The following is a 25413-nucleotide window of genomic DNA, read 5'->3' as shown; positions in this document are numbered from 1 at the left end:
AGAACAGTGTTCACAGAAATTACCTGAATTTCTGAGTTGAACGAGTTTATCTGCAAATAATTAAAGACATAAATGTCAAAAAAACATTCCTCTTAATGCCTGCTTTATGCGTTTAGACTAAAGGCACAGGGCTCACCTGTTAAGTCTTGTGCATGTAGCCGAGCGTGTGAATTCTATTAGGGTTTAAGCAAAGTGCAATAAGTATATTGCCACACAGTATTGTATCTGTATGAGATAATATTTTTAGAAAAGATGCGAATTTACCTGCGAGTATGTGAGTTAACGTTTAAGGACTCGCTTACATCAGTTTTCTCTCACACTAGAAAAAATAAAAGAATGTTGGTTTTAGCGAGCTGTTATTCAGGAAAAGGGAGATAATACCCTTAGTATATCGCCGCAATACGCGGGTTGGTGGAGATTAGCTTACCGAGAGGCGATGCAACCGGCTCCGTGTTAGCGTTCTAAATACTCTACTGCCTCAAGAGAAATTAAAAGAACTATAAACAAAAGATGGGATATTCTGCAAATGGAAAGTGACTTTGGAACACTATATGAGCAAAAGCCATTGTTTGCTTATAAAAGATCACAAAATTTAAAAGAACTCCTGAATAAATCAGAGAAAATGGAACCTTGTGTTGAAACTTTCAAAGGCACAACAAAATGTTACAACTGTAAAAACTGTAACAATGTAATTACCGGAAGCGCATTGCAACATCCACGGACAGGAGAGAAGATTTTATTGAGACACTCAGCAAATTGTAATGCAGAACATGTTGTATATTCAATCAAGTGCCCCTGCGGGCTATTATATGTTGGAAAAACGGATAGAAGATTGAAAATCCGTTTATCGGAGCATAAAAGCAGAATCCGAAATAAAAACATGACGTCGCCACTTGCAAAACATTGGGCTGAGATGAATCACACTATAGCGCAATTACGCTTCCAGATAATTGAACAAGTTCCACAACGATTGGGACAAGACAATGCAAAAATCCTACTGAGAAGGGAGATCTTCTGGATTCGGAGACTTCAGACTGTGACCCCTGATGGGCTCAATGATAAATTGGACATGATATGTTTTCTATGACCTCTAATCTAAATAACGGCTATGAATAATTTAAGCTTCATAAATATGAATCCAGTCATTTAAAGCAGTTTGTAATAATACCCAAACTCATATACATACATTATTAGCCAAATTCTCAAAGGAGAAACTAACACAGTGTCACATTACAACAGGTTGTAATAACACGCATTATGTATAAATTCCTCTAAGCATTGGAAGATGTTACTATTTGCAACGATTATAGGTGTCGTTAGAAGAATTGCACTTTGATATGGAATCTATTTTGCAAATGTATTCGAAAAGAAGATTGAGTTATGAATTTTCTTCATTTTTTTCTACTTTCTTTATCTTCTTTAAATCACTGCTTTACTGTCTCCTCATAAATATACACCAGGAGCATTAAAAACAAAGGGTTTGAACAATGAACACACGAACGAATTACATTTTCATTTAGTAATGACTTTTTTTCATTAGTGTAAAAAGACTTAATAGCAACAAAGAGACCCGTCACGTAAACGCACTCTCGGTAACAATCACAACAGTAATTTATTCGAATGCTGGGTTTAACAGTCAGGAGTAACCCCATTCTATCATGGCCGCCGTAATTGCTCGAGCCTAGTCCCTCTTCATGGTCGAGTGATTCAACTCAACATGGTAAAAGGACTGTTTACGTTATCGCGTTTCCGACAATAACATCTTAGCAAGAACGCTAACACGGAGCCGGTTGCATCGCCTCTCGGTAAGCTAATCTCCACCAACCCGCGTATTGCGGCGATATACTAAGGGTATTATCTCCCTTTTCCTGAATAACAGCTCGCTAAAACCAACATTCTTTTATTTTTTCTAGTGTGAGAGAAAAACGATGTAAGCGAGTCCTTAAACGTTAACTCACATACTCGCAGGTGAATTCGCATCTTTTCTAAAAATATTATCTCATACAGATACAATACTGTGTGGCAATATACTTATTGCACTTTGCTTAAACCCTAATAGAATTCACACGCTCGGCTACATGCACAAGACTTAACAGGTGAGCCCTGTGCCTTTAGTCTAAACGCATAAAGCAGGCATTAAGAGGAATGTTTTTTTGACATTTATGTCTTTAATTATTTGCAGATAAACTCGTTCAACTCAGAAATTCAGGTAATTTCTGTGAACACTGCTCTTTATCACATGATAATTTTTCAAGTCGAATTATGGGACTTACTCGCTATTCCTTTCCGTTTTTTTGACCTTATAGATTCTATTTCTAATTAACAACACATATACATCAAAGACAACCAGTTACCAGGGTAAGACATTTGATATATCATTTAAAAACTCGCACAGCACATTTCCATTAAAACATCAAAATTAATTGAGCTTCCTATTCTTCTTCTTTTTTCCTTTTCTCTAGACCCCTGACGAAGGGGTGTAGACCCCGAAATGCATTGGGTTACAAGTGTAATTGTGTTGTACTAAAATTATCTTGGATAATTGTATATGAATTATATTCATTGACTATTGATTTTTGATGCAATGTTCACAAAATGACATGAATGGACTTTTATTGACTAAACTTGTGATGATTTAATAACAAAGAAAAATTTTGACTAATGGTTTCATGTGTATAAATTACTAATTGTTGTGCGCACTAGAGTCCTGGAGATCTAGCGATCCCAGGCCACACTCACAGAGGATAGTAAAGAGGCACAAATTATACAATTATCAAGCCAGTTGACACATACGGACCAGGTAGGCCAGGTCCAAAAGGGGGTACACAGCCAGGTGTGGCCCACATCCCGGAGGCAGGGCGGCGTCACGTGTACACGCTTCTGTTAAACAAACTGGCTAAATGTCGGCGAGCGTACTCGCTATTTAATGTTCTGATAGTTCGGGAAAAACTATGCTTACCGATACGCGCGACATGAATCTCCTTTCAGTTTACCGGGAAGCAGAAGCATCAACGCTCCGCCTGACCTTTGTTGAATATAATGTCCCTTCTCTCTTTTGCTATGTACGGAGATCAAGATAGGACTAAACAACTACGGGTGCCATTACTAAATGGTGTTTTACGCTATAACGATCTGTTTGGCACTAAACAAGTTGTTACATTGTTTGTAAATGGGTGAAAAACTCATATTCGATTACTTTTTTTAACACCACAGTATTTAAGACGTCCTAGGTTATACCAATGTAAAAAAATTAATAAAATAGATGTTAATTATTTTGAGAAAAATCAACAAGACCATAAAAAATGGAAAGTTGCAGAAAATAATATCAACAGCATCTCACCTGCCTATTTACAATCTTAATAATATGTCCATGCAATTACTTTCTTTGAATTTAACCGAAGTGTTGTCTTCGTTTTGATACTTACCACACAAATCAACTTGAAACAGAAATAGCTCTCTTTAAATTCATGAGGATCCTAAGATTGAAGCATTTCTTCACAGTACTCAACCCCATTGAAAACGAAGACAACACTTCGGTTAAATTCAAACCCAAAAGTACTTTTATGGCTCCAATCTCTCATAAAAGCCTGGACACGTTCGAATTACTAGTCAAGGCAGACCTCAGCAAGATTCAATATAAGAGAAAACTTAACAACTTAACAAGGTCAGAATACAGCACTCTACAAACATTGATTAATAACAAAGAAGTGGTAATCCAAAAAGCCGACAAAGGAGGAGGATTAATCATAATAGACACTGAATTGTACATAAAGAAGGGATTTGAACATGTGCTGGATGAAAACACTTATGCTAAATTGCAAGGAGATCCAACCACTGAAATTGCTAAAAATCTTGATGCAATACTAGACAAGGCAGAGGAGCTGGGTTGGTTGAACACCACAACAAGGCGTTATTTAAGACAAATCTATCCCAGAAGACCAAGGATATATTTTTTGCCAAAGGTGCACAAGGATCTGAAAAACCCTCCATTTAGGCCGATAGTGTCAGGTTGTTCGTCTATCTTCGAGAATTTGGGAATTTTTATTGATGCCCACATGCAGACATTCATCCAGAATTGGCCGACTTATTTGGAAGACACATCGGACTTCTTACGTAGTCTGTCAACCATTGATACAGAAGGAATAACTAACTGGACTCTATGCACAATTGATGTGACATCATTGTACACATCTATTCCCCATAGACAAGGACTAGAAGCCATGGAATGGGCCTTACTTCGGGACGATAAGCCTGAGGAATTGAAATGTCTAATACTGCAATTGTTGGAATTCTGTTTGGAGAACAGCTATTTCTCATGGGAAAATGATTATTACACACAACTCACGGGAACAGCAGTGGGTTTTCTGGGGGCCTGCATATATGCCAATATTTTCATGGCAAAGTTTGAACTGGACCCTCTGTCTAGTGACATTGATGAAAATGTGTCCAAACTCAATTCCGCGCTGCTCCTTGCCATCGATTCCATCGCCCCTCTCAGACCTATCACCTCTGCTAGAACACGTCCCTCTGCCCCTTGGTTCTCTCCGACCCTCCGTGAGGAAAAAAGCTGCTGCAAATTACTTGAACGCAAGTGGCGGCAGAACTATGACCCTGAATCCAAAGCAATTTACAAAACCGCTTTGAAAAAATTCCTTAAACAAAAAAAAGTTACCATGAGAGACTAATTCTCACTACAAATCTCTAACGCTAAGAACTCCTCTAAAACCCTTTTTAATATTGTCAAAGAATTTGTAAACCCCCCGCCAGGGCCTCGCAGAACCCCTCTAGCCAGGCACTATGCGATGGACTGTAAAAAAAATTGATAAAATTAGAACTTTGTTTCCTACTGAGGAATCCCCCCCAGTCCCCCCTGTCATGGCCCCGGAATCTGCCTCTTTACAGTCTTTTAATGAGCTGACTCTTGAGACCGCACTCAGGTTATTCACCCAGTGCAGATCTGGTTCTCCTTCCGACTCAATTCCTGCCAAGGTCATGGGTGACCTGGCCCCCTCACTGGCTAGCCCTTTTCTTTCTATCTGGAAGGCCTCCCTCTATCATGGCATCTTTCCAACTGCTTGGAAGGAAGCTCTGCTGGTCCCCATTCTGAAAAAGCCTGATGCCGATCCTACAAAATTTTGCAACTATCGCCCCATCTCCCTCCTCCCCAAACCCGCAAAAATTCTGGAAAAGGCCTTGCAGCTGCAACTGACAGAATATCTAGAAAATAACTCTTTACTACACGACTCTCAATCCGGCTTCAGAGCAGGCTTCAGCACTGAGACTGCTCTCTTGGAAGTGGCTGAGACTATCCGTGAGTGTGTGGATAGGGGCGAGGAGGCCATGTTGGTCCTCCTCGACCTATCCGCCGCTTTTGATACGGTTTCACATAAAATCCTATTAAACCGTCTAAAGCAGGTCGGAATCGGTGGCTCTGCTCTCGCCTGGATTGAGTCCTTCCTCACTGGCAGAACTCAGAAGGTGGCGCTCAAACCTTTCAAATCAGAGGGTAAACCCCTGCTGTGTGGTGTCCCGCAGGGCTCTGCCCTGAGCCCCCTGTTTTTTAACGTTTATCTCGCACCCTTGGCCGCAGTGGTGGAGTCTTGTGGGGTCAGAGTGGTCTCCTACGCTGATGATACTCAGCTGATATTCTCTTTTAGAGACCACTCTGACTCCACCTTTGCCAACTTCCGCCAATGTTTGGACAACATCTGTGCCTGGATGACCAGCAACCACCTTAGGCTTAATGCTGACAAGACAGAAGTCCTGTTTTTTAACCAGAAAACTCCAATATCCCCCAGCCTGTGGTGGCCCACAGTACTTAACCCTGCACCCACCCCTGTTCAATCAGCACGTAACCTTGGCTTTCAATTCGATGACTCACTATCTTGCAAAGCGCAAATTAACAAGTTCACCTCAGCCTGCTTCGCGAAACTTCGCATGATTAAAAAGATCTTTCCTTACCTCCCCTTGGACGCCCGCAGAACGATCACTCAGGCCTTCATCACATCTCATCTAGACTACGCCAATAGCTTATATGCCGGTGCCCCTCAATATCTGATCGATCGTCTTCAGATCGTTCAGAATGCGGCAGCCAGACTGATTGGAAATATCCCCTACCGTCAGTCGGTTGCCTCTTATTGCAAAGAGCTACTCTGGCTTCCCATTGCAAGCCGCATTCAATTCAAGATCCTCACCCTCGCCTTTCGGGCTATCAACTGCCTTGGACCAGGATACCTGAAAAAGCGAGTGGTAATATCTCAATCTGTCAGATCATTGAGATCTAACAACTTACGCCTCTTGATTGCACCTCGCTTTCGACGATCCAGAATGGGCGGCAGAGGGTTCAGCGTAATGACTGCTAAACTATGGAACTGCCGCCCACTCGACCTCAGGTTCTGCCCGTCTGAATCCATCTTCCGTAGTAAATTAAAAACTTGGCTGTTCTCCAGATTATGAGTCTAGTCCTCAATCGGCCTGATTTTCTCCTTCATTCCTGAGTTCCTGTTTTAGCGCCGGGACACCCCTCCGGGGGTAGCTGCGTGCTTTATAAGCTACTTAAATAAATAAATAAATTACATTCTTGAAGATAGCTGTTGGCAGGAGGGGCTTGTATACTACAAGCGATACATTGATGACATCTTCATAATATGGAAACGGCCATCTGCAGATCTAATTCAAATCATCAAGAGTTTAAACCTCGTAAATTCCAGGATTCAATTCACGCACACCACCAAAAATCTTGATGCAATACTAGACAAGGCAGAGGAGCTGGGTTGGTTGAACACCACAACAAGGCGTTATTTAAGACAAATCTATCCCAGAAGACCGAGGATATATTTTTTGCCAAAGGTGCACAAGGATCTGAAAAACCCTCCATTTAGGCCGATAGTGTCAGGTTGTTCGTCTATCTTCGAGAATTTGGGAATTTTTATTGATGCCCACATGCAGACATTCATCCAGAATTGGCCGACTTATTTGGAAGACACATCGGACTTCTTACGTAGTCTGTCAACCATTGATACAGAAGGAATAACTAACTGGACTCTATGCACAATTGATGTGACATCATTGTACACATCTATTCCCCATAGACAAGGACTAGAAGCCATGGAATGGGCCTTACTTCGGGACGATAAGCCTGAGGAATTGAAATGTCTAATACTGCAATAGTTGGAATTCTGTTTGGAGAACAGCTATTTCTCATGGGAAAATGATTATTACACACAACTCACGGGAACAGCAATGGGTTTTCCGGGGGCCTGCATATATGCCAATATTTTCATGGCAAAGTTTGAACTGGATTACATTCTTGAAGATAGCTGTTGGCAGGAGGGGCTTGTATACTACAAGCGATACATTGATGACATCTTCATAATATGGAAACGGCCAGCTGCAGATCTAATTCAAATCATCAAGAGTTTAAACCTCGTAAATTCCAGGATTCAATTCACGCACACCACCAGCAAGGTAGCTCTATCATTCTAGGATGTGTGGGTAGAACTTAAAGACAATTCAATCAGCACTACCCTTCATAAAAAACCAACAGATAAGAATACTGCATTACTGTGTGGAAGTTTTCATCCTATTAACCTCATCAACAACTTGCCAGTGTCTCAATTCATGAGGATTAAAAGAATATCTTCTGATAAGGAAAGTTGTGATAAGCATATGGAAGAACAGAAGCAACGGTATCTAGACAGAGGATATCCGAAGAAACTGTTGGAAGCACATATTGATAAGATTAAGACAATTCCGAGAACAGATTTACTGAAAAAAAAACAACGGACTGACAACAAAAGAATGGTGTTTGTCTCAAAATACTCCACTGCGTCCAGAGACATTAAACGCATCATTTTGAAGAGATGGAAGATTTTACAAGTGGAAAAAGACTTTGGAACTTTATTTTGTGATAAGCCTTTATTTGCATACAAGAGAGCGCAGAACTTGAAGGAACTATTGAATAAACCAACAAGGAGTATGGGCGCCAGCCCACAACAAGAAATACACAAGGGCACCACACGTTGTTACAACTGTAAAAACTGCAACAACATAATACCTGGCAACATACTACTACATCCACGTACTGGTGAAAAAATTCAACTGAGGCACAGCACGACATGTAACTCAGAGTATGTGGTATACTCCATCAAATGCCCATGCGGCTTATTATATGTTGGAAAGACTGAGCGAAAACTAAAATTGCGACTCTCAGAACACAAAAGCTGCATTCGAAATAAAAATTTGACATCTCCACTTGCAAAACATTGGTTGGAAGCAGGACATACTGTTGTGCAACTGAGATTCCAAATTATTGAACTACTCCCGCAACGATTAGGCTTGGACAACGCAAAAATCCTACTCCAGAGGGAAGCCTTTTGGATTCGAAAACTACAGACTCTGACCCCAGCTGGGTTAAATGATAAAATGGACATGGCGTGTTTTTTGTAAAGCACACAGAAGAACAAAAAACATTAACATATAAGGTTCAAAACACTGAACCCCTTTGGGTGACACTAACACACAGTGATACTTTTATATAGCTGACTCTAACACGCAACATAAAAAAATATTTTTGGACTAGATATTGTAAGAACACAGAAAGTAATTGCATGGACATATTATTAAGATTGTAAATAGGCAGGTGAGATGCTGTTGATATTATTTTCTGCAACTTTCCATTTTTTATGGTCTTGTTGATTTTTCTCAAAATAATTAACGTCTATTTTATTTATTTTTTTACATTGGTATAACCTAGGACGTCTTAAATACCGTGGTGTTAAAAAAAGTAATCGAATATGAGTTTTTCAGCCATTTACAAACAATGTAACAACTTGTTTAGTGCCAAACAGATCGTAAAACACCATTTAGTAATGGCGCCCGTAATTGTTTAGTCCTATCTTGATCTCCGTACATAGCAAAAGAGAGAAGGGACATTATATTCAACAAAGCTCAGGCGGAGCGTTGATGCTTCTGCTTCCCGGTAAACTGAAAGGAGATTCATGTTGCGCGTATCGGTAAGCATAGTTTTTCCCGAACTATCGGAACATTAAATAGCGAGTACGCTCGCCTACATTTAGCCAGTTTGTTTAACAGAAGCGTGTATCTTTTTTCACGCAGTGCCATTAAAAAATACATAGCGGGATCTGCTCAACACGAGAACCCGCAGGTAAGGTACACAGAACTTATTATTGTATGCATATCGGTATCGCGAGTGTTACACTCGGCGACTATTCAAGGGCTATACATTGAACTTGATTATTTCAATGTCCCACAGGCACAATTTATTCACGAACAAGGGAGAGGGGTCAAGCTATAACTGAAACCCTGCAGGTAAACAGAACTTCGTTTATCTTAAAACTCATGATGGTTTTTGTAACACTGAATAGAAAGATTGAGATTCATGTATTTAAATATTACAGATAAAACGAACTAAGATCACCTTTAAGAAAACAACAGGTGAGCCCTATATTGAATTGGAGATGTCGAACTGTTAACATCTTATTCATCAATCAGTCCCATAATTCATAGTCTATGATTATTTTTCACAGACTTTGCATACCCAAGGGAGGGTCAGGTAAAGTTTATGATTCTCTTCACTTCAAACGTTGATTTTGAAAACAAACCCATATAAAATAAACTCGCAGAGGGTAAAAGAATATTTTCTTTCTCTATTATAGAATACATTTTTAAATGCTCATCATTGGATAGTAGCATTCAGTACTTGCAATAACAAGGTAAGCCCCCCATAAATCAAATAGGTAGAATTCAGCAACACTGATTCCACAGATCATTAAAAGTAATAAGGTTTCCTTTTCCTTTTCTTCAACAGACCCCTGACGAAGGGCCTGATGCCCCGAAATGCATCGGGTGTTATTGTGTTATTTATTTAAAGTATAAATTTATACTTTTGTTTTTGTAAACGTGAAGCCAATTTGACAATGTAAAAAAAGTAATTCTTCAGGATGGTTGAAATGTAATGAACTTTTTTGATTAAGCATATCTGATAAAAGTGAATGTAACTTGTTAAAAGGAGTATTTAATTTTTGTAGTGCGTGTTAGAGTCCTGACGGCCTTTTGGTGTCAGGCCACATACAGAAATCTGAATCTAAGACTTTTTCAGAAATTAATGGAAGCTCTCAGCTTGCTGTTGAAAGTGAAGGGATGAGAAAATGGTTCCCAATTATTAATGTTTAATGAATTTTTAATAATGCATAAATGCCCTAACAAATGTGGGCAGCCATGCATTGCACAAAGGAAACAATAAGTACAGTAAACACACAGAAACAAATAATATTTGAATTTTTTTAAGGTAAATGGGATTAAAATATCAGAAGCAAAAGCTGTACAAAGTAAATGAGCATTCTAAGCTCGCTAAGGAAGACATCAATATTTGTTGTGGTTTCACTATAGGCGAAGTCAAGATTATTATTCCTCACAAACAAAAATGTAAATACTCATTCCTTTTAGGAGTCTGATGTTCCTCAGCGCTTGCGCGGCGATAGAAGGGTCCACCTCCAGGCAGCTCCAAGTCTGATTGTCGTGAAGACACAGAGCATTAGAGTGGCCAGGCGGGGGAAAGGGTGTTGGGGAAGGAACAGCAGGGAAGGAGATCTGAAAATAGAATAATGACAATATGAAACAGGATGGCTGTTAATGCAAGGATGAATTTCTGTAAATCCTTTTTTTTTTTTATTTATAAAAGTTTTTTATTGAAAAATATAAATGGAATATACATTGGCAGTTGTATACAGTACATTTGTGTTGGCTATAATTCTTGGCTTGTCTGGAAGAGAGAGAAGAAGAGAGATTCTTATATTTACCTGGGTTCCCTTACTGCTTGAAACTGGGGATAAGGTGTTGTGACAAGTCAAAACTGTGGAAGACATATAAGACACATTAATGATTTATATCTAAACGCTAATGCCTTTTGTGAAACATATTCGAAAAGAACAATAACCACCACAGCCTCATTCCTTCTAAGTCTTTTCTCTGAAGTTGCTTTATGGTGAATATGCGGGACCTGCTTTGCAACTTTTTACAAAGAACAAATTGTCCAAAGTCAGGTTTTCCTTTCAAAGGTTAGTTTCCTTTAAATGTTCCAAAAATTAACCTTCAACCATTCTGGGTTAAAGGTGTATCAAAGTTCAAAAGATTCCTAGTTCAAAACCTTTCGCTGTTATGCTAATGTTCAGTTGCTAAACATTGTTCAATATATTGCAAATGTCCAGTTCCTAAACACTATCCAAAAATATTCTGCTCGATTCCTCAGAGAAAGGAACTGAAAGGTATCTTACCCCGATTCTGAATGAGCAGCTAGCTGTCTTTCCAATGTCAGGTATTCTCTAGCCTCCGAGTTATAGCTCACCGGGCTCAAGGACTGGGAAGGAATCGGGTCCCAATCTCGCCGTCAGACCAACGGGAGAAACGAGCAGCGGCCAGCAGGAGAGGCGGAGAGAATAGCGAGTTTGATGCAAAGGGCGTGGTCAGAGACGTCTTAAGGCATGGTCAAAGTGGGCTTTGGCCCAGGGCCCCAGCCTTTCAAGGGGCCCCCTACTCGAGCAATCTCTGTTCTGTAGAGTGTCATATCCTGATGACCTTCAATACTTTAACAGATTGTTTTACATATTATTTATTTTTTAATGTGTGACATTTGCAGACAAAATGTGTTTATGTTTCATGCAACATCCATATAAAAAGTTTCATTTAAATTAATACAGGACCTCGCATATGTGAAATGGGAGGGTATCACGGAGATTATTTGCAGTAATATTAGTGGGCTACTGAAAACACACATCACAATCTCTGAATACCAGATGTACATACATTTAAAATGTGACCAAAGAGGGCATGAAAGAGCTGAAACTGGACCATAAAATCAAATCTGTTCCCAACAGGGGCCCCCAAAATACTTTCGGCCCAGGGCCCCCATAATCCTTAAAACGTCCCTAGGCGTGGTTCCTTTATAGCGCGGGCCGCCCAAGTACGCGCTGGAAGTTTCGGTACAGCGCGTCTCAGCAAGGGGCGTGTCACAGCATCCATTGATGCAAAGGAAATGGCAGAACAGCCACTTCAAGTCCCATACCATACATAATAGTACTGATCCAACATTATAAGAAACAAAAGACAACAGTCAAAATGTTTAAATGTGTGCTTGTATTTCTTCTGGACACAATATATATAGCATTATAACACCTCTGGACACAATGCTCATAACACCACTTATAACATTATAACAGCATATATCTGCAGCAGGATAATATTACAAGAGCATATGTCTGTGGCAGGATCGAGTGCAAGCCCACCAATAGCGTGCCAAAGGAAATACACAGTGCATTTTTCCACATAGAAAACCACATATTAAACAGGAGTGAGTACGCCAACAGGTAGTGACATGGCGTGGTGAAGAGGTGCCCCTAGAGCCGCAGCCCATAGCCATGACAGTACTAATATGAAAGAGTAGGATAGAAAATCCTTGAAGCAACCACTTAACAGCCCACACAGTTTTAACTCTAAAACCTCCTTATCATTTTACAGTAGGTCTAACAAGTGCTGTGATTTTATAGCCATCCCAGTGATCTTCAAATGTTCACAAATGTGTCAAACCCAAATTAATATTATTGCAAACCCATACTAACTTAAAAAGTAAACACTGTAAAACGTTTTAATGGTGCATTCTCAGGCCTTATATAATACAAAACTAAAACAGGTAAACTGTTGACACTCTCCTAGGAAAGGTAGTTACCATCTAGTACGGAGAACTCCGCAGATAAAAAGATAGGCCTGTCTTATCTTTTTATGTGAGGACATCTCCGCCACAACTGCAGAGCCTTCCCAGACATAAATTTACTAATAAATTGCAGTTTTGTGAATATCAAAAAAGTAAACGTACACAAAAGTGTTGGTTTATCTTTGTGAATCAAACCCAAGAATAGGTGAGCATCAGAATCCACACCACATCTGAATGTATAGATGCCCGATGTGAAGGCACAAACTGCTGACAGCTAAATAAATTCACCACCATGAATAAAAAAACATTCAGAATGAAGATAGAATCCACATGCACCCATATGAACATACAACATAAGAGGCCTGCTGCTCAATCCTTCCTTCTGTGGGTAAGTCACAAAGGTAAACAAATTCTTTACTTGGTAATGGAACAGGCATCCCGCATTTTTTTATACAAAAGAGGGTAGTTGCAGTGATATCAACATTAGATGCACTTCTACGTTGTAAAAAGTTTTTACACTTTTCAAACTGTATTTCAAATGTTTTGTGTCTAGTTGGCACAAATCAGAAATATTGTACGTTAGTGGAACTTTGTCAACTGGAAATGCTGTGCATTCAAACCCTTACATCACCAATAAAGTATGGCATTTACACTGTTTGTAAAAATCTAGAAATGTATCTGGTTGTGCATTGATTTCCCATATCTGAAACTATGTACTCCAGCCAATTTATCATCACAGCGATACCTAAACCATGTCTGAATGACCACAACACATGAATTCTCTGTTCCTTTATCAGCTCTTACCAGCATTGGACAACCTAAAAAAATGAAATTACAAAATTACAAAAATTACTAGTAACAGTTTAATAAACAGGAAATAGCCCATTAAGTAGTTAAAGCACCAGGAAACTAGGTTGTGTTGTTACACCCCCCCCTCCTCCCCAGCTCGGACATCTCCTATACCTTTTATACAAACCACATAGATAGAAAAGTGGTCTTTTTATGGGATGTTTAGAAAGGCAGTGGCATTCAAGTTAAAACAAGTACAAAGTGTGATGAATGACGCTTTCTGTTTTTAATTAAATGAGAGAAATAATCAGTTATGTCTGTCCATCTATATAAAGAAGTTGTTGAGGGTTAATTTTCTAGTTCAAAGCATTAATCTCCTCCTGATGACTCACAACCCAGAAATGTATCTGGCAAGTACGAGTGTTGCTAATCCAAAGTCACCAGAGGACCTTTCTGCATGCAGAATACTGAGGACTAGTAATGCGTGCTGCACATACACCTTAACTTTTTTTCTTAAACTCACTTTATGACAAATGTGTTATAAGATTTGATTTACTGCTTATTGCTTTGTGAGTTTTATATTTGTATCATACCCAGGAACGTACCTCTTTCTCTGTTGACTGAATCCACAAAAAATCTAGCAATACATTTTGATTGTTTTTCTGTTTGAGGTTACAGCATGAAGGAAGATTAAATGCCATGAATAACTGAAATTGATTAATAATATTTACTAAAATTAACTTAGTACTTACATTTATTAAAAATGTGAAAAGAATAGCAAAGATTATCTAGCCTACCCATTGATAGCAAGATGTGCCTAGACTCCATAAAATGTAAGTCTGTCATTTCCTGAAAGAAATATACTAAAGTGAAATGTGGTTGGAGAAAACTATTTGTTTGCATGTTTTCTTAGACATATGCATACATTTTATTGGCTATTTGTTCAAACGCTAAATTTAAAGCTGTGACATGCAGTAAATTAAGATGTTTACCAAACATGATGGTAGCTCTTCTACCCTGTCTACAGTGGCTCGTTCACCGCCATGATTGGCTGATTGAGCTCTAAGAAAGACTGTATCACTGTAGGGTCAATATTTTGCTCCTACCTAGCGTGGAAACATACATCAGCATTTTAGGGAGACCAGCTAAGAAGTCACTGCAATGTGTTCACACTTTGGAAGAACATTGCTAGGATCCACTTTTAGTGAAACAAATTACACCATTTGACATAGACACTGGAGGAATTTAAATTGGAGATTTCTAGCCCAAATTAACTTCTAGGCATAGTAGAGAATGCAACATTGTTGGCAAAATTGCTAAAGGTGGTGAACTTTAAATGTGGAAAATTTTCCACAAACAGTTTATTGGAATAGTAATGTTTATCATGATGAAGGACAGCATTTTACTAACCAAATAAAAAAAACACACCTATAGTATTAGATGTCCCAATGGTCTTAATGACTTAAAGAAGATCGCTATGTTCCGAACAATGCTCCAAATTCTGAATATCGATCTGCTATGTATCCAGGAAACTCACATTTCATGGGATAAACGTTTTCTTCTGAATAATTTGGGATTAGAAGTTCTGATTACATCTAAACAAATGGGTATTAAGAGAGGCGTTGCAATCTGTATGCGAAAGGGAGTAGGGAAATGCTTAAAAACACTATCTGATAAATGGGGCAGATGGGGACTTGCTGAGTTAAAAATTGGAAGCTGCAAATTTACGCTATGTTGTATTTATGGTCCCAATCTGGACGATGCCGAATTGTTTAACACCATGAATACAGAAATATCCATCTGGACACAACCGATAATAGTCTGTGGAGACCTAAACATACATATGTCAGCCGACTGGAACATCAAATCAGGGAAGAGATATACGGGTCGTAAGATAAAGACTTATAAAGCACTTAGAGACCTGGTACTAAGTAATGGGTTAACTGATGTCTGGAATAAATTTCACTATAATGACCCCGGATATACTTTTTTTTCTATTCCTCATCAAAAATTTGTCCGTTTAGATTATTTTTTTGTATCCTCAGTTTTTTTGGAGAATATTCGTATTGAGATATTACCACAAGTCATCTCAGATCATAATCCTATAATTGCTGAGATGCAATTTTCTACTGATTGCCAAAACTCCAGTAGACCCTGGTCATTTCAAAGAAATTTATTACTAGATGAAGATTACCTTCAATTTATGGTTAACATTATTAAAGATTACTTTATAATAAATAACGATACTGCCTCCCCACAAGTAGTTTGGGATTCTTTCAAATCCATTGTACGGGGCGAGACAATCAGCTTTGCAAATTATAAGAGGAAAAAAAAACAAACAGATCTTAGGGATAGGCTAAACAAGATAAGGCAGGTCGAGCTGGAATTATCTACCGCATGTAAAAACAATGTTAATATAGAGGATGCACAAACACGATTAACCATTGAACGTTCAGGTCTTCGTACACATATTGCTGATGAAGTAGCTGCAAAATTTAAACAATACAAAACGGAACGTTACGAATTTAGTGAACGTACGGGAAAAATTCTAGCACAGCGTTTACGACAAAAATCTTCTTTTAACGAAATATAATGTGTTAAAGATACAAATGGGGTCCCTCACGAAAGTAGGGAAGGAATATTAGAGGCATTTCATGGTTTCTACAAGATGCTGTATAACGATCATAACAATGAAATTGACAAGACTCTTAATCCCACAGATTATCTACAAAACACTAACCAACTTTCTTTGTGTACAGATGATATAGATTTATTTGCTAGGTCAATAAGCTGGGAAGAGATCGAAAAGGCTATTACGAGTCTTGCAGCTGGTAAAGCCATGGGGCCCGATCAGATTCCCCTTGAATTTTATCGGACATTTAGACATTTGCTGAAACCAGAGCTGCTTAAAATCTTTAATGTAGCATTCCAAGACAAATCTCCTGATTCTTGGTCCACAGCCACTATAGTTGTTTTTGTCAAAAAGAACAAGGATCCAAAGGAATTAGGCTCGTATCGTCCCATTTCCCTTATTACAGCAGATAGTAAGATTTATTCTAAAATCCTTGCAAATAGACTAAATGATGTTATGCCAGGTTTGGTTTCTCACACTCAACACGGGTTTATTAAACATAGGGACACTACAGATCACGTTAAACGCGTTATTGCACTGTTGGATTGGGCTCAAGCAAAGGAATCCCCAGTCGGAGTGATCCTACTCGATGCTGAAAAAGCGTTTGACAGAGTAGACTGGGGGTTCCTTTGGTCTGTACTAAAATGGAAGGGTTTCCCATCACAATTTATTAAAGCTGTACAGTCACTTTATTCTAATGCAAAGGGTGTAATAAGACTAGGCACGGATATCTCCAGACCATTTTCAATTACCAGGGGGACCAGACAAGGGTGCCCCTGCTCTCCACTTTTATTTGCACTTTATCTAGAACCCTATCTGAATAGATTAATCACAGAACCTGGCATCTTACCTGTCCGACTTCATGAGGTAGACCACAAAAAAACTTAGCATACGCAGACGATGTGGCCATTGTAACCTCTGATTCTTCTTCCGCCTTACCTAAAATAATAGAAGTTGCTAGTGAATTTGGTAAATTCTCTGGATACAAATTAAATATCTCAAAAACCCAAATTGTACATTCTAAAACTGGTACACCCACTGATATTCCATTAAATGCTACTGCTACATATCTTGGTGTAACTATATCATCTAAAATAGATGACATTGTTGGACTAAATCTGGATCCTTTACTCATATCCACTAACAGAACTCTAGAAAGGATAAATAATCTACATTTATCTTTATTTGGACGGACCAATGTCATTAAGATGTTGATTTTTCCAAAATTTCTTTATTTTTTCCGCACCATTCCCCTATTTTTCTCTATGTCCCTTTTTAATAAAATAGATAGGATGCTGTCCAGATTTTTATGGGGGTATCGCCGCTCAAGAAGATCTTTAAAGTGGTGTACCCTACCGCAAGAGCGTGCTGGGTTGGGATTTCCGAACTTCAGAATGTAATATTGGGCTATAACTCTTAAAACAATTAAGGTTTTATTATTTCATGATCATGTTAATGAAACCTTTATGGCACCATCCATTTTCGAAATGCTTATGGGTGCTCATGTGCGCCAATGCTTATTGATATTTATGGAGCCGAGTTATTACAAAAAAACAAAATTTAAGGTTCTTCTCTCTGCTTTTTTGGTTTGGAGACAAATTAATAAAGCTTTACGGATAACCTCCAAATATAACTTTTATACACCTATCTGTTGCAATATTTCATTATTTGGTATTTCTCAAGATATCCCCACGCATCGATTCCGTCTGGGACAGATTCATTCAATAGGGCAACTGTACCAAAATGGGGTTCTAATGTCCTTCTCCGAACTTCAAGATATATTTGGCCTCTCCAGAAACGAATTTTTTAAATACTTACAAATTCGTAGTTTTCTGGAAAAAACAAAATCTCTTATACAGTGACGCAATGGAGACTAATGATGTCTTGGAGAGCGGTAGGAGGGATAGTCGCATTGGTACAATCCATCAACTAATGGTTAACAGGTTGCATGATGATCTCGATCAACAAGCCCAGAAATGGGAAAGGAAACTGTGTATAGAAGGGATAGATTTGGCAAGGGCGTTCGAGATTAGCAACAAAACATTAATCAACAGCTCTCTCAAAAGTCAACATTACATGGCGTCTTTAGATCTTTACTATACACCTGCTAAACTGGCTAAATGGAAAGCTACGAAAGGTATCAATTGTAGTCGTTGTGGAACTTTAGCAGCAGACTCATGTCATATGTTTTTTAGCTGTTCTAAACTAATTGTATATATAAATAGGATAGAAAAGTTTTTGACTAATTTGCTTAATACTAATATCAAATTATGTCCATCTGTGATTATTTTTGGCATATATTTTCCATCCGAGAGTTTATCTGCTGATCAAGAACATTTCCTTTTCATTGGAATGTCCATTTACCGTTTCTGTATTACCTCAAGATGGCTAGACGTTGATCCACCATCATTTGAGCAATGGTTGGGAAAGCTGTTAAATGTTTATAGAATGGATAAAGCAGTGTACAAATTGAAAGGACAGAGAAAGAAGATATTTGCTAGGAAACTATGGTCTCATATTGACAATTGGATCTAATTCAATAACGACCATATCTGTAAAAAGAGATATCTTATGTTTTACATGTCTTATCGGTTTATCTTCTCTTCCTTTCTTTTATTTCTTACTTAGTTTTGTTATTAATGTATTAGCAACTATGCGAATGATTGTCATTGACTAAATGCTTTTTTTCATCCTTGTATTTTGTATGCCTCTGCCATTGAAAATAAAAAAAAATAAAAAAAAATATATATAGTATTAGATGTCCCAAGATATTCATTTAATATGGTGTGTAAATACCAAAATATTTATTTCAAGTACAATACTTTTGTGTACTCGTATCATACACAAATGTTCATGACATATTAAATAAAAAGGAATATAATCCTAATTATATATGCCTAATATAAACAAACATAAGGGAATTATTTAGTACTGTGTGTGTTTGTCTTTCTGCAGAAATTGACACAAAAGTCCAGTTGCAGATACTGTTCATGAAAGCTGTTGTAATGTGTTTAATATTGTTATATATATATATATATATAATCACACAGTTTTGCCTGCTGGTGAGAGGACCACACAAAGCCGAGTTCTGTATCTTGACATCATTTATTCATCAAGGGCCATGACAAAGGAACAGGCATCGCAGCAGCTAAACAATAAAATCCATCCCGACGCGTTTCGTGCTATGAACTGCACTTCTTCATGGGGTGCTGGAAAATGAATGTTCAAAGCCGGCAGTTTGCGCGCACTTAATTTGACAATTGAAACCCCGCCCACCTGGGCGTCGCCATTCCTATGGCCTCTTGGTTAACGTAGTGCCGCAGTATTCCTCACAGTGAGTAGCCAGTCTCAAACACACTGATATTTCAAAAATGAATCCCAAGTGGGCGTGCACACGAATGACAGTCTTTGCACAGCCGGTTTCCTCGATGAAAGTCACTCGCCAAACCTTTGCACTGAAGCAGCTTATGACACCTCAGTAGGACTGCGCAGAGCACAGCGGGGTTACTCTCGCGGCTCAGGCTGGCCGCAAACATAATCACACAGTTTTGCCTGCTGGTGAGAGGACCACACAAAGCCGAGTTCTGTATCTTGACATCATTTATTCATCAAGGGCCATGACAAAGGAACAGGCATCGCAGCAGCTAAACAATAAAATCCATCCCGACGCGTTTCGTGCTATGAACTGCACTTCTTCATGGGGTGCTGGAAAATGAATGTTCAAAGCCGGCAGTTTGCGCGCACTTAATTTGACAAGTGAAACCCCGCCCACCTGGGCGTCTCCATTCCTATGGCCTCTTGGTTAACGGTGGGCGGGGTTTCAATTGTCAAATTAAGTGCGCGGCTGTGCAAAGACTGTCATTCGTGTGCACGCCCACTTGGGATTCATTTTTGAAATATCAGTGTGTTTGAGACTGGCTACTCACTGTGAGGAATACTGCGGCACTACGTTAACCAAGAGGCCATAGGAATGGCGACGCCCAGGTGGGCGGGGTTTCAATTGTCAAATTAAGTGCGCGCAAACTGCCGGCTTTGAACATTCATTTTCCAGCACCCCATGAAGAAGTGCAGTTCATAGCACGAAACGCGTCGGGATGGATTTTATTGTTTAGCTGCTGCGATGCCTGTTCCTTTGTCATGGCCCTTGATGAATAAATGATGTCAAGATACAGAACTCGGCTTTGTGTGGTCCTCTCACCAGCAGGCAAAACTGTGTGATTATGTTTGCAGCCAGCCTGAGCCGCTAGAGTAACCCCGCTGCGCTCTGCGCAGTCCTACTGAGGTGTCATAAGCTGCTTCAGTGCAAAGGTTTGGCGAGTGACTTTCATCGAGGAAACCGGCTGTGCAAAGACTGTCATTCGTGTGCACGCCCACTTGGGATTCATTTTTGAAATATCAGTGTGTTTGAGACTGGCTACTCACTGTGAGGAATACTGCGGCACTACGTTAACCAAGAGGCCATAGGAATGGCGACGCCCAGGTGGGCGGGGTTTCAATTGTCAAATTAAGTGCGCGCAAACTGCCGGCTTTGAACATTCATTTTCCAGCACCCCATGAAGAAGTGCAGTTCATAGCACGAAACGCGTCAGGATGGATTTTATTGTTTAGCTGCTGCGATGCCTGTTCCTTTGTCATGGCCCTTGATGAATAAATGATGTCAAGATACAGAACTCGGCTTTGTGTGGTCCTCTCACCAGCAGGCAAAACTGTGTGATTATGTTTGCGGCCAGCCTGAGCCGCAAGAGTAACCCCGCTGCGCTCTGCGCAGTCCTACTGAGGTGTCATAAGCTGCTTCAGTGCAAAGGTTTGGCGAGTGACTTTCATCGAGGAAACCGGCTGTGCAAAGACTGTCATTCATGTGCACGCCCACTTGGGATTCATTTTTGAAATATCAGTGTGTTTGAGACTGGCTACTCACTGTGAGGAATACTGCAGCACTACGTTAACCAAGAGGCCATAGGAATGGCGACGCCCAGGTGGGCGGGGTTTCAATTGTCAAATTAAGTGCGCGCAAACTGCCGGCTTTGAACATTCATTTTCCAGCACCCCATGAAGAAGTGCAGTTCATAGCACGAAACGCGTCGGGATGGATTTTATTGTTTAGCTGCTGCGATGCCTGTTCCTTTGTCATGGCCCTTGATGAATAAATGATGTCAAGATACAGAACTCGGCTTTGTGTGGTCCTCTCACCAGCAGGCAAAACTGTGTGATTATGTTTGCGGCCAGCCTGAGCCGCGAGAGTAACCCCGCTGCGCTCTGCGCAGTCCTACTGAGGTGTCATAAGCTGCTTCAGTGCAAAGGTTTGGCGAGTGACTTTCATCGAGGAAACCGGCTGTGCAAAGACTGTCATTCGTGTGCACGCCCACTTGGGATTCATTTTTGAAATATCAGTGTGTTTGAGACTGGCTACTCACTGTGAGGAATACTGCGGCACTACGTTAACCAAGAGGCCATAGGAATGGCGACGCCCAGGTGGGCGGGGTTTCAATTGTCAAATTAAGTGCGCGCAAACTGCCGGCTTTGAACATTCATTTTCCAGCACCCCATGAAGAAGTGCAGTTCATAGCACGAAACGCGTCGGGATGGATTTTATTGTTTAGCTGCTGCGATGCCTGTTCCTTTGTCATGGCCCTTGATGAATAAATGATGTCAAGATACAGAACTCGGCTTTGTGTGGTCCTCTCACCAGCAGGCAAAACTGTGTGATTATGTTTGCGGCCAGCCTGAGCCGCGAGAGTAACCCCGCTGCGCTCTGCGCAGTCCTACTGAGGTGTCATAAGCTGCTTCAGTGCAAAGGTTTGGCGAGTGACTTTCATCGAGGAAACCGGCTGTGCAAAGACTGTCATTCGTGTGCACGCCCACTTGGGATTCATTTTTGAAATATCAGTGTGTTTGAGACTGGCTACTCACTGTGAGGAATACTGCGGCACTACGTTAACCAAGAGGCCATAGGAATGGCGACGCCCAGGTGGGCGGGGTTTCAATTGTCAAATTAAGTGCGCGCAAACTGCCGGCTTTGAACATTCATTTTCCAGCACCCCATGAAGAAGTGCAGTTCATAGCACGAAACGCGTCGGGATGGATTTTATTGTTTAGCTGCTGCGATGCCTGTTCCTTTGTCATGGCCCTTGATGAATAAATGATGTCAAGATACAGAACTCGGCTTTGTGTGGTCCTCTCACCAGCAGGCAAAACTGTGTGATTTTGAGAAATGATGCCTAATTATCAATAATTGTTTCAGTGGTAGTTCCATATGTTTTCCGCTAATTCTTGCACTTTATTACAATTCTTTAATCACTTATGCACTTTTAGGCACATGCACTTTACTATTTTGCTGCTAAAAGTATTAGATTGCTTATTTGCACATATGAAAGATATTCCTTTTCTTAAATGAAATCTAACAGGAAAGGATTGTACCTTGGTATATTTGCATATAATTGATTATATGTTGATGATTTTCTGGATTTAACCAGTGATAATTTCTTGTATGTCTATTCAGCAATAGCAACTATATATCAGCGGTAGTGCATTTTCACTGTTTATTATTCACCATAAGATCACGGTGGGCGTCACCAGGGGGTGGCGCCCAACTCACTGCATACACCTATAAAAAGAGCATAATTGATTGTAAACATGTTGCAGCGTGACCAAGGGCTTTCCGCCCGAAACGCGTCGCTGGTTCTGTTTTAATCTGCAATAAAAATTACCATCTTGCTGAATTGCTGGTCCGGTCCTCTTCCTTGCTGGCGTGGAGGCAGTGTCTGCGAGCGCAGAGCAGGCTGGGGAGGAGCCTTTCTTCACGTAATAACGGAGGTTGATTTGCCTCTGTAACGGACCCCTTCGTCTACTGCCGGCAGCTGCTTCAAATCACCTTTTGTTTGGATCTCGCCTGGGAATCATCGCAGCTGGCCCCCGGATGAACTGAAACCCCTGCCGTTTAGGTTGGGCGGTGTGAGCAGCCCCGAGGATTGGCGTCGGAGGACTTGGGACGCGGAGCAGTTCCCGCCCGGGACCTACGGTGAGTGAGTGTTTCAAAGAAATGCCGTCCGGTGACGAAGTTTTTACACAGCAGTAAAGGACGGGTCAGAATTGTGCTCGTCATTCTTAAAATCGCAGAACAGAACTGTAACAACATGGATAGAGACGAAATTGACAAGCAGCGGGAGGAAGCCGCATTGTCACTTTTTGACGCCACAGAGCCACCTTCTGGCCAAAATCAGGAACAAAACCAAAGCGATGTGGGCAATTCTCAAACGAAAGATTTGAAACAATTGTTTAAAGAACTAGTGAAACTACGTAAAGCGGAATGCACCAAGTGGTGGGAGCACAAATCCTTCAGTAAATACGAGGAAGTGGGACGTGTACCCCGAGGACTCAGGATTTTGCTAGCTCCCAGCTTCGATAATCCAGACCCAGCCATGCTTAAAGAGTGGGGCGAGAGCAACCTGGCTGCATCGATGAACTTAGTATGTATACTAATTAAATATGCCACCAGTGACCGAGCCAAACTGCTAGAAAAAATCAGAGCTTTGGAAATGGAAATTGATGCCTGCCAAAACACCTTAGAAACTAAAAAACTCACCGATAACATGAATGAGCAACTGCGGAAACACGAAGAAAAAATAAAAACTCGCAAGGCTACAAAATTTGCTCGTGACGCAGATGACTATCGATTAGGGAGGATTTTTACCTTTTCTAAAAAGTACAATTCGGCTAAAAGACAGGCATACACCAAAAAGAAGAATGTTTCCACTTCCAATCCTAATAGCACCCTACCAGCAGGCAGTGCTGGCCCAGCTACATCCAATGCTACTAATGCCAATGAAATGATGCAGTCCACGGACTCCCTAACAACGAGTGCGTCCAGCATGGAATCACTATCATCAGGCTCCACCAATAGTGATTTAAACTTAAATGGACTGGAAACATTGAGTATCCAGCAAGAAATGGATTTCGTGGTAGACGAGAGGCTACAAACCCTGAGATCATGGCAGAACAACTCTCAACCAAACAAAGGAGGAACAAACGGAGGAAAGAACGACGACGCACAAGGAAACAAAGCCGGGGAACAACTACAGCAAAAGAAAAAGAAAAAAACATGGGGGAGACGGCGATAAAAAATAATACCATCATTAATCTCTCCAATGTGGTCCTTGACAAAGCAGAAGAGCAATTACTTTCATTGGGTTTAAATTTCTCACCAACGCAACATTTTGATTATACTACCACTAGGGTAGATGTCTTCTGTTTTATAAGGAAACTTAAATTAAAGAAGCACTTTGCCTTACAAAAAGCTAAAGATTCGGACGTCCAAGAAGAAATTGGGAGAGAAAATGAGAGCATGTTATTAAGGGCGTCTGACACACATGTTTTCCTTGATGCTAATGATCTTATGACAACTAATGACGACTTAGAATCAGAAGTAGAAATTTCTACGCAAGATCGTCTTAGAAACGTTCCTATCCTTCCTAAAGGTGCAGGATTGAGTCCTTTCACTAGTAAATCTAAATTTATACCACTTATGCCAAGGGACGCGATCGACATCTTTCACGATTGCGTCACAAATGACATCAAAAAATTGTACACAGAAACCAACAACAAACGAGGTAAAAAAGAGACATACACTAGGATGGCTTACAACAAACTAATGAAAAAGCTTGAAGGCAACCCAGACATAGTGATCAAAAGGTCGGATAAGGGGGGCAATTTGGTTCTTTGGCCAAAAACAGACTACATCAATGAAGCCAAACGCCAATTAGAAGACCCGGCTTGTTACATAAAAAGCACCCAAAAGGACTACGACAAAGCGATATCCAGTTTACACAAGTCTTTAAATCAATGGAAGAGGGAAGGTCTCATCTCATCAGAAGAGCACAAATACATGTATGTGAACTTTCCAATTTTACCCTCTCTTTATCTCATCCCTAAAGTGCACAAATCCATACAACCAATACCAGGCAGGCCGATAGTCTCAGCCATTGGAAGTGCGGGAGAGAAAGTGGGAGAGTACATTGATTACTTTTTACAAGACTTTGTGAGACAACTTCCCAGTTTCATTCGAGACACTAGCGATTTTTTATCTAAAATATCTACACTGGAATGGGAAAATGAAATGCTTTTAATTTCGCTTGATGTGGAATCGCTGTATACCAGCATAGATCATGACAAAGGGTTAGCAGCAGTACAACACTACCTTTCCAGTAGACCCATCCATTATTATGAGCACAATAAGATAATCATGGGATTGATTAAATGGTGCCTCAAC

The sequence above is a fragment of the Lissotriton vulgaris genome, chromosome 1_1 (genome assembly GCF_964263255.1).
Source record: "Lissotriton vulgaris chromosome 1_1, aLisVul1.2, whole genome shotgun sequence".
In the NCBI taxonomy this organism is placed as follows: Eukaryota; Metazoa; Chordata; class Amphibia; order Caudata; family Salamandridae; genus Lissotriton; species Lissotriton vulgaris.
This window is presented reverse-complemented; position numbering follows the sequence as displayed.